We start from the raw sequence: 8,475 nt of genomic DNA, 5'->3' as shown, positions 1-8,475 counted from the left end.
TTCCTGCTGTTGTTTTTTCTTCTATAAATATTATGATAGTTACACAATCTATCCTAAGAGTCACTCTGATCTAAAGAGGACTCGGTGACTTGGGGATTAAAGCTTCACCATGTGTCCAGCTCAAGGACATTACTCTCACCCGTGCCATGAATTTGTTCCTATACCTTTCTGTTCCTTAACCATGCAGTCCATCCTTGCCAGACATTTTAACCTGTTGATTCCCTCTTTCATCTCAGTCTTCATATTTTATGCTGAAAAAGGTAATGTTTTGTTCTAACATTGATAGGCACAGTCTAAGTTTTAAAACAATTTCCTTCTACCCTCACAGAAGTGTAGCTGCTGAGCCACTGTGCAGCTTTATCTTCCTGTTCTATTTCATTCACTTTAAATGTTTCCAAAATTTTCTGCCCTTGAGCCAAGGATTTTCTAAGGTGCATCTTGAATTACTTAAAACGGGTTATGCAGCAGGGTTCTGTCTGTAAAACCAGGAGACAAGAGTTCACTTAAAACGTGGTTGTGTGACTCAGCTCAAATTGATATAATTTTGATCAGAGTCTACAAATGCTTATTTCTCAAATGCAGTTTCATAAGTGGTAAAATAAAAAAAATAATTACAAACTATTTAGGGTGACTCTTTATTTACCCTTCCTTTCCCCTTCTCCCGATTCTACATCTGGGCAGCTCAATTCTGTTTCAGTTTAACTGTTTGGCCTAAATACACTCTGATGCGTTAATTAGCATATACATGTTTATCTTTGTGAATCTGAGTCTGGAATGAAGCCCATGAACTTGTATTTGCCTATAATGGCCTGACTTTTAAGATTCAGCCCAGTCAATAAGCATTTCATACACTGCTAGAGAGAGATAAAAAGTCTCCTTGTCCTGGTGCCATCTCTCAGGCACACGGGCCTCAGAGTTGTTAATGAGGCCATTCAGCATTGCCACTTTACACAGCATCCAAAGTCAATACCCAAGTAAGTCATTCTGCAGAGCTGTAATTTACCTTCTAACACCACAGAACTGCCTTCACCAGCTCTATGAATGCTTAAATGCTTGAAAGGTGTGGTGCATTACAATGTAAAAAATAAGACCGAAGGCAAAATCTTGAAATAATAATTACAGTGGGTTCAAAGAAACAGCATACATCTATAGCACTCCTTTAACTTTATTAAAAAATGAGGTCCTGCTGTTTTAAAGTCAGACTTTCAAATTATCTAAAGAGCCACAAAACGTGAGAATAGCCTTTCAGTGTCAGACTGAATGTCTTATCTAACCTGGTATCCTTTCTCAGGCAATGTCCAAAAATGGATGTTGAGGGAACACTAGAAAAGGAAGGGAAAACATGTATACTCCCACAAATATTCCTATCATCAAGCACTCTGTGATTCAGGAACTTCCTGAGCCAGACATGATGCTTTGTATTTAAGAACTCTTGATGAATTTCTTTACTCGTAACTTTCCCAGTCTTTTCCAGGAAGAGACAGGGGAGATAAAATGAGTGCTCTTTTCATTTTCTAACTTTTATTTCTGAGAAAAACATTGGCCCCATTCCACAAAGTCAGAAATAGCTATAGTGCTGTTATAGCAGCTCAGTGGCCTATACCTCAAGTTAGAATGATAATGGCAATTTCACATCTCCTGGCATAAATGCATGACACTGGAGCTACCCATTGGTCATGGAGTGGGACTGACTGATGTATTAAAAATATTTTTTCTGTATTTAGTTGGGTTTTTCTTTCAAAGGAAAAGCTTAAAAATACCTTTAATGAGCTACTTAAAAGCTGAATCTTCAGATGTTTTAATTGTGCAGTCATACTGCTATGAATAAAACATTGCACAGTCTTCTAAATCTGGCCTGATGCCCGAGTCAGATTGGGTGATCTAAGGGCATTTCTTTTGCAGGTTCTGTATAGAGCCTATCTAGCTTTATTTATATATATATTTATATATATATATATATATATATAATTTATATTTTTATTTTTAATAAAAATATTTGGACAACTTCATGCGACTTTCATTTCTGATTAGTACACAATACTTAACTAGAGTGAATTGACAGATGTTAATGTACAGTAAAAAGCAATGTAAATTGCTGCCTGTATACATAGTAATTAGCACATGAGAATTCTAAGCATCATTATATTCATTTTTATGCCAGAGTAAACAGAACAAATCCAAACTAGATTGTTAAGGCTTTTCTTCTGTCCTGATTGTGGCAAGATACAAATTAAACTTTCCAAACTATGCCTTACTTAGTGGATAGCAAGCAGTGATTTTGGCACAGCAATTTGGAAGGAAGTGAAATTGGAAGAATAACATCTCTGGTGCCAGGAAGAGTGCACCCTATGGCACAATCCCTCCATTAAAAATGAGTGGGAAAACTAATGCTAGACACTGCTTCGAACACTTCTTATATAAAATTAAATTTAGCTTAAACTTAACCAAACTTAAATTTAGCTTTAACTTAAATTAGAAGCATTTAATGATGCTGAATAAACAGACTGTAGTTTGGTATATCAATAGCAAATAGGTATGGATAAAAGTTATGTTTTCATACAACATCTCACAAAGCCAAGACAGCTTTCTCAGTCTTTGCTGTCAGGGGCATATTGCTATATGCAAGATTTGCTGCTTAATTACCATTTTTTGTTTACAGGGCAGATATAGTGATAAATATACTGGTGGATTCTTACCAGAGAATATACCTTGGGCTATTCTATCCTGTGTACTGTTGTTAATCATAGCCAAGGAGAGAAATTATTTCACTTCTACATTCTCCAGAAACCTGGCTCTGAAACTGAGCTGTTAGCTTGCCTGAGCTTCACGCATATGCGAATTTAAAATTGTCTTTCACATGCCTGAACAAGCTGTGTTGACTATGCATAGGTGTTCACTAAAGAGGTAATTCTACAAGGAGACAATGGCAAACTGCAGAAAAGAAGCAGTCAAAGCTGGGCTTTGAATTTACTTGAAATTATTTATGCAAGCTCTCAAACTCAGAGCAGTAATAATTCTCACATTAAAACCTCAAAGAATTTCTGTAACTAATCTTGCATCTCCCTGTGATGAATCTTGTATTAGACTTAAAGGCACATTCAGTTGTAATACACAGCCTTGGACTCCTGTCCAGTGTGTTTGAAAAGGTTGGTGAACTCTGTCAGGTACTCTGAAACCTTTGTGTAAGTATATATTCATGACTTGTATTCAAATGTTTATTGGGGGGAAAAAAATCCAACTTTCTCACAGCTTAGAACACTAACCTGTGGATAGTTTGTGGCTCTATGAAGCAGAATATGTGCCTACAATGTGACTTAAATATAACTTGGTGCAGTGTTGTATTCTTGAAACTGCCAGCATATGAAGGTGGGATGAGCTTTTTTCCAACAAATACATTCTCCCAGGTCCTTAGAATTCACTGTGTGCCCATATATGAGGAAAATTATCTTTGATTTGTCTGTGCTGAACATCTCAGTACCATCTTGTGTTTAAAACAGATGTGATGTGTCCCTTTGGAGCTCAGTTGTTCTAGCTGTAGGTCCCTAAAGCACACCTGAATAAGCACACTGCATACAGAGCAACTTCACTTTCTTGTTAGCATTCCAGAGGAGGAGTGTCTCTTCCCTCTCTCCTCCCCATTAATTCAGTTGTCTAATCAAAGTACACAGTTCATATCATCCAAGTGAAGCATTTAACTCCCTCTCCGTGCTTCCAGAGCATCTTAACATATGGCATTCAATTCCACTCTATGTATGTAGCAACTCTGGGGTTGTCCAGAAAGCATGAGAGCTATAAAGTTACCCAGGCTAGTTCTGAGTGAACTGGCTAAGTACCAAGAGATACAAATTTGTGCAGCATAAGGCTTCTCCTTGGCTAATGTATCTTGTTTTCATGACACAGTACAACCATAGCAATAGAGATTTGGGAACCTAAGATAACTCATCTGCTTATAGCTTAGCTATTGCTACATTTTCTCTATCTTTGTAGAAGAAATCCCCAGTTTCCTTTCTATCCAAGTGTATTTTTCTAACACAAAAAGGAGATTCTGGTTTTTGTAGTATTATGATATATGATACAATAAGCCATAAGCTAATGAATTACTAATCAATTCAACAGATATTTCTTTCCAGAGGTGATTTTCTTCAGAAATATTTTTTACTGTTTAGGCTTTGCAGACTTCAGTGTTGAGCATTTTGCACACGATGTGCATTCAAAATGTGGAAATTTAGTGCATGAGAGTAATTTAATGAACTCGTAGTTTTTTCTAAACCCCAGCTAAGATTGACATTTAAATTAATTCTCATCTCTCTTTCATTGCAACTAATGTGGCTAACATGATTTGAAAGAATTAGACAAAACTGTTTTAAAAGATCATTAACTTTGCAAGGATACTTCACAGCATATGTGATTCTACACCTTATATCACTCATGACTCAGCATCATCTGAAGCCTTCTAATATTACTCATTCCAGTGTTAATCCAAATGAATACCTCACTAATTGTTATTTAATGCATCCCCAAAAATACTGCTCAGCAACAAAATAACTTAGAAATCATGACTTGTAAGCAGTAAAGCATTTGCTTTCATGATCCAAAGGCAAAAAAGAAACACTATCAGAGTGAAAATGCAGTGGTAGTAATCAGAGTACATCATAGTATCATTATGCAGGTCTTAAATCTGACCTAAAAGGACAATATATCTCCAAGAAAGTAAATGCCCGTAATACACATATTAGCAAAAACTATTGGGGCAGTATTATGTGTAGTATTGACTACTGGAAAACCTTATACAAAATGCAGAAATTACTTAGTCCTACATCTGAAAGTATATGGGGTAGTTTTTTGTAGCCTTATTTCTACTTTGTCTATCAGGCCAAAGCTGGATACGCCCCAGCACCTCAGTGTGTTTTTTGGAGTTCAGAACAGAGCACAGGACTGGAGGTGTGTCCTCAGCAGCGCTGTGTACTGGGGCACAGTGCTCCTCAGTTAAGTGCACAGCTTAAATGGCTTCCCAAACCTGTCCCTGTGCCTGGGCAATGCTTTCAGTAGCGATGTACGTGTGTGGGCACGCTCCCCAAACCTAACCCCCATTCTGGAATGTAAACACAGAAACAGCAGCTGTTCAACCGGACACGATGGAGGCTCATTGACTACTCTGTGGACAAGGAATTACATATGGGTCTAGTTTTCATTTAAACAAAATGAAGAATCATATAATATTTCCTTGCTTTATTTTTTATAGTATGAGGGTAAAATCCTGATTTTTATCATGTCTCCTCTACATAATAAATCACATAGAATAAATATCTCAGCTTTTTATTGTATTTAGTTATGCATCAGGAAAGTAATTTAAAAAGGAAAACACCTTTCAATTCCATAATCTATTTGACACCTACTTTGCACAATACTATTCAAAACAACTATAGTGTGACACAGTATGATTTTCAATTACAAAACCACATTAGGAGTGCATTCCGGTTACATCCTTAAATCACAAGATGTCACTATAACCTGTTATGTATTAAGAAATTTAAAAATACCTTGTAAGCAGACCTTTACAATATCAAAAAATATTGCAAGGTTCCTGTGGTCTATTTAACACTTCAAAAAGCTTTCACCTTATGCAGTAATGGGCATACCTCTTTGAAAATCATACCGTCCACTACATTTTTACAGCATCTTTCATTCAAAGATATTTATATTCACATTTTTGGCAACCTCTTGAAAGAGGAGAGCAACCAGAAGTGCTGAAGCCATCTAGGACAACTTCTGACTGTTATGAAAAATGCCATGGGATATGGCTGCTTTTTTAGAACAGGCAAGGCTTTGTTTTTAGTAATTTAACTTGTATAAAAATCCCATGGTGAGTAATATACCTGGAACTTCATGTTTCTTCCTAAGACAGAAGTTCTCCTTCAAATATCAGTTGCAATTAGCAGTTCTCACTACCTGCAAAATTTGAAGGTTATGCTAACAGTAATCAGAACTGGGTATTAATCTGCAAACATTTATTCTAAATATACAATAGCACCGAGTACATTCACCAAGTGCGGTGGGTGGCAGCTTGCCACATGGATTAATGCCTCCAGATAAACGATTGTTTTACCTCAAACCATGGACAAAAGATGACATTATTGCAACGGTGTAATTAATAACCTACCACTTCATTAACTGTTAAAATGCTATCTTCATGGATCAGCTTAAAAAATCTAGGGAACTTGAATACTTGAAAGGTTTTGTTGTGGTTTGGTTTTGTTTTTTTTTTCCCTTTGGCTATTCAGTAGAAGAGACAATGAATAGTGTGTTAACTTGTATTCTCTGATGCAGCCTTCTGTTTATTGTGTATGAGAGTTATGATTGATTTGTATGAACAATGTCTTGAGCTCAGGACAAAGTTGGAAACTTTATAAAAATAGAAAAATTTTTAAAATAGCATTTGAGTCTATCAACATCTTCTGAAACTTGAATACAGAACTGATTTTCTATTGATAAAGAAACAAAGAGCCATAGGATGGAATCTGTCTCTAAAAAACTGAGACCTGAGAAATGGTATCTCCACTACCTCAAAATCCAACTATTTTAAGTCTAGTTATTGTAAAACTGCCACTGCAGATCATGGCCTGCAGGCACTCAAATTTAGAGCCTACAATGTTTCTGGTGATCAGAATTTCAGATGTGTTTAGTTAACAACAGAGATAAGAGAAAGACATGTGGTCGTGTAAGACAATAAGCATAACCTCTCCCCTCTTAAAGTGAGATTGGCATTATTCAGTGAACTCCTTTTTTAGGTAATCCTCCAGGCTCTATTTGAAACAGTCACCACGGATAATTTTTTTAATGTTATTTCCCTAATGTCACTTTTCTCCCTGGCATTGCTGAGTTTCTATTATGAGCACATATGAGCTATTCAATAGATTGCAATCTTTGTGGCATTAATACTTGCCAAAAGAATTAGACTATAGCATATAGTGGTTTCCAAATGAGATTACAAAGGGAGTGGTACAACACCTCCTTATTTATTGGTGGTGACATGACACCAACACGAGTAATTATTCTAAGTAATACACAATCAGCTAGAGGGTATTCAGCTGAAACATCATTATACTGTTCAGTCATCTCACACCTTTGCAGCATGGGAGTTTCATTAGTTTAGAAGGTGCTGTCACATAATGGTTTTGCCTAAGTAGAGAAGCTGGTTGGAAGCAGAGAAATTTTTTGTACTTAAACTAATGCTACAAACTGAATGCAGAAAGTTACCATGCCTTGATTGCAGAACAGTCAACAGGTAAAAGAATTTATCAACCTTCATCCTAACCTAGGAAGTAGCCAAACAATTTGAGGAGTGGGAATAGAAAGTGGACTGTCAAAAGAGAAAAGGGTCCAAAACTTACATAAGGTCCTCAGTGAAATTGTTCCTGAGAGTCTTGATGGATCAATTCATTGAACGTTGCCTCTCTGAAAACTGGACCACGGAAAATGCATCTGACTCACCAGTGATAAATTTTTTGGTTTAAGAAACATACAGAGATTAATGGGGTGTGCCTGATAATGGCATGTGGTTATTCAGGGTGTGAATAACCTCTAGGATCTGTCAAAACAGGTGGCTTCAGGGTTAGTCTCCAGTGAAAAAGCAGAAGAAAATCTTTGTTGAAGAAGCACACTGCAAATGAGAAGGGCATATAAGGGAGAAGCAAAATGTTATTAAAGTACAGTATCTCTACAATGCTATATACAGTATTACACTAGCTATGAAGAATATTAACATCAAATAGTAAATTATATTAATTTTTCCAGATATATAATCTTAAAACTAGTCAGACAAAGGACTTTTATTCTTGAATGCAATGTTCTAATTTTTTTCCTATGGAGGAAAAAGGAAAGGTATAAATGCTTTGACGCTGGCTATTTTTCAACTTTTGTTAAACACTGGGCAAAATATTACCTGTATAAAGAGTTGCACGTACTGGCCAATGCCGTCTGATCCCACAGCGCAGCAGGAACGGCGCTCTGTGCTGACACAGGTATGCAGCGCCTTAGTGCCCGATCTGCTCAGTTGTTACTGCACAGAAAAGCTGAGGTGCCGTCATGCTCAGCGAGCAAACTTCAGATCAGCCCGAAACCGCTCCTGGCTGCGGGAGCTCGACACCCGTGGCACGGTGGGGCTCAGCCGAGTCCCGGGCGCGCTGGGCGGCGGGCACAGGGCGGCCCAGCCCCGATGCCCGGGCAGAGCAGTTTGATTCCCCTCCGCGGGGTCCGCCCGCATCCCGGCCCCGGGCTCCGCGCCTGGCTCTCCCCACCTGTGGGGATTTCGCCTCGCGCCCTGGCGGCTGGAATGGGAAAGGGCTGAGCCCGAGGCGGCCGCCGGGACGTTTCGCTCGGGGAGAGGAAAATTCCAGCCGAGAGGAGCGGCCCTGCCCCCGCTGGCCGCTGACAGCCCGCGGCCGAGGCCGAGCGGAGGCCCCACTCCCGCCGCCG

The 8,475-nt window shown here is 38.4% G+C and overlaps 1 long non-coding RNA gene across 1 annotated transcript in view; it reads right to left on the bottom strand.

Annotated features, from left to right (window-relative positions):
- Positions 1–8,182, bottom strand: part of LOC115947991 — a 9,342-nt gene extending 1,160 nt beyond the window's left edge. The window contains exons 1-2 of the long non-coding RNA XR_004081846.1: positions 7,943–8,182; positions 7,392–7,660 (exon numbers count right to left, since the gene is read on the bottom strand). This is a non-coding gene — a long non-coding RNA (uncharacterized LOC115947991). The remainder of the gene's footprint in view (positions 1–7,391; positions 7,661–7,942) is intronic.
- Between the last annotated feature and the right edge of the window lie 293 nt (positions 8,183–8,475).

This window comes from Geospiza fortis, unplaced genomic scaffold (genome assembly GCF_000277835.1).
Source record: "Geospiza fortis unplaced genomic scaffold, GeoFor_1.0 scaffold112, whole genome shotgun sequence".
NCBI lineage: Eukaryota > Metazoa > Chordata > Aves > Passeriformes > Thraupidae > Geospiza > Geospiza fortis.
The sequence above is the reverse complement of the archived record's forward strand: the minus strand, read 5'-3'. Positions and strand labels throughout refer to the sequence as shown.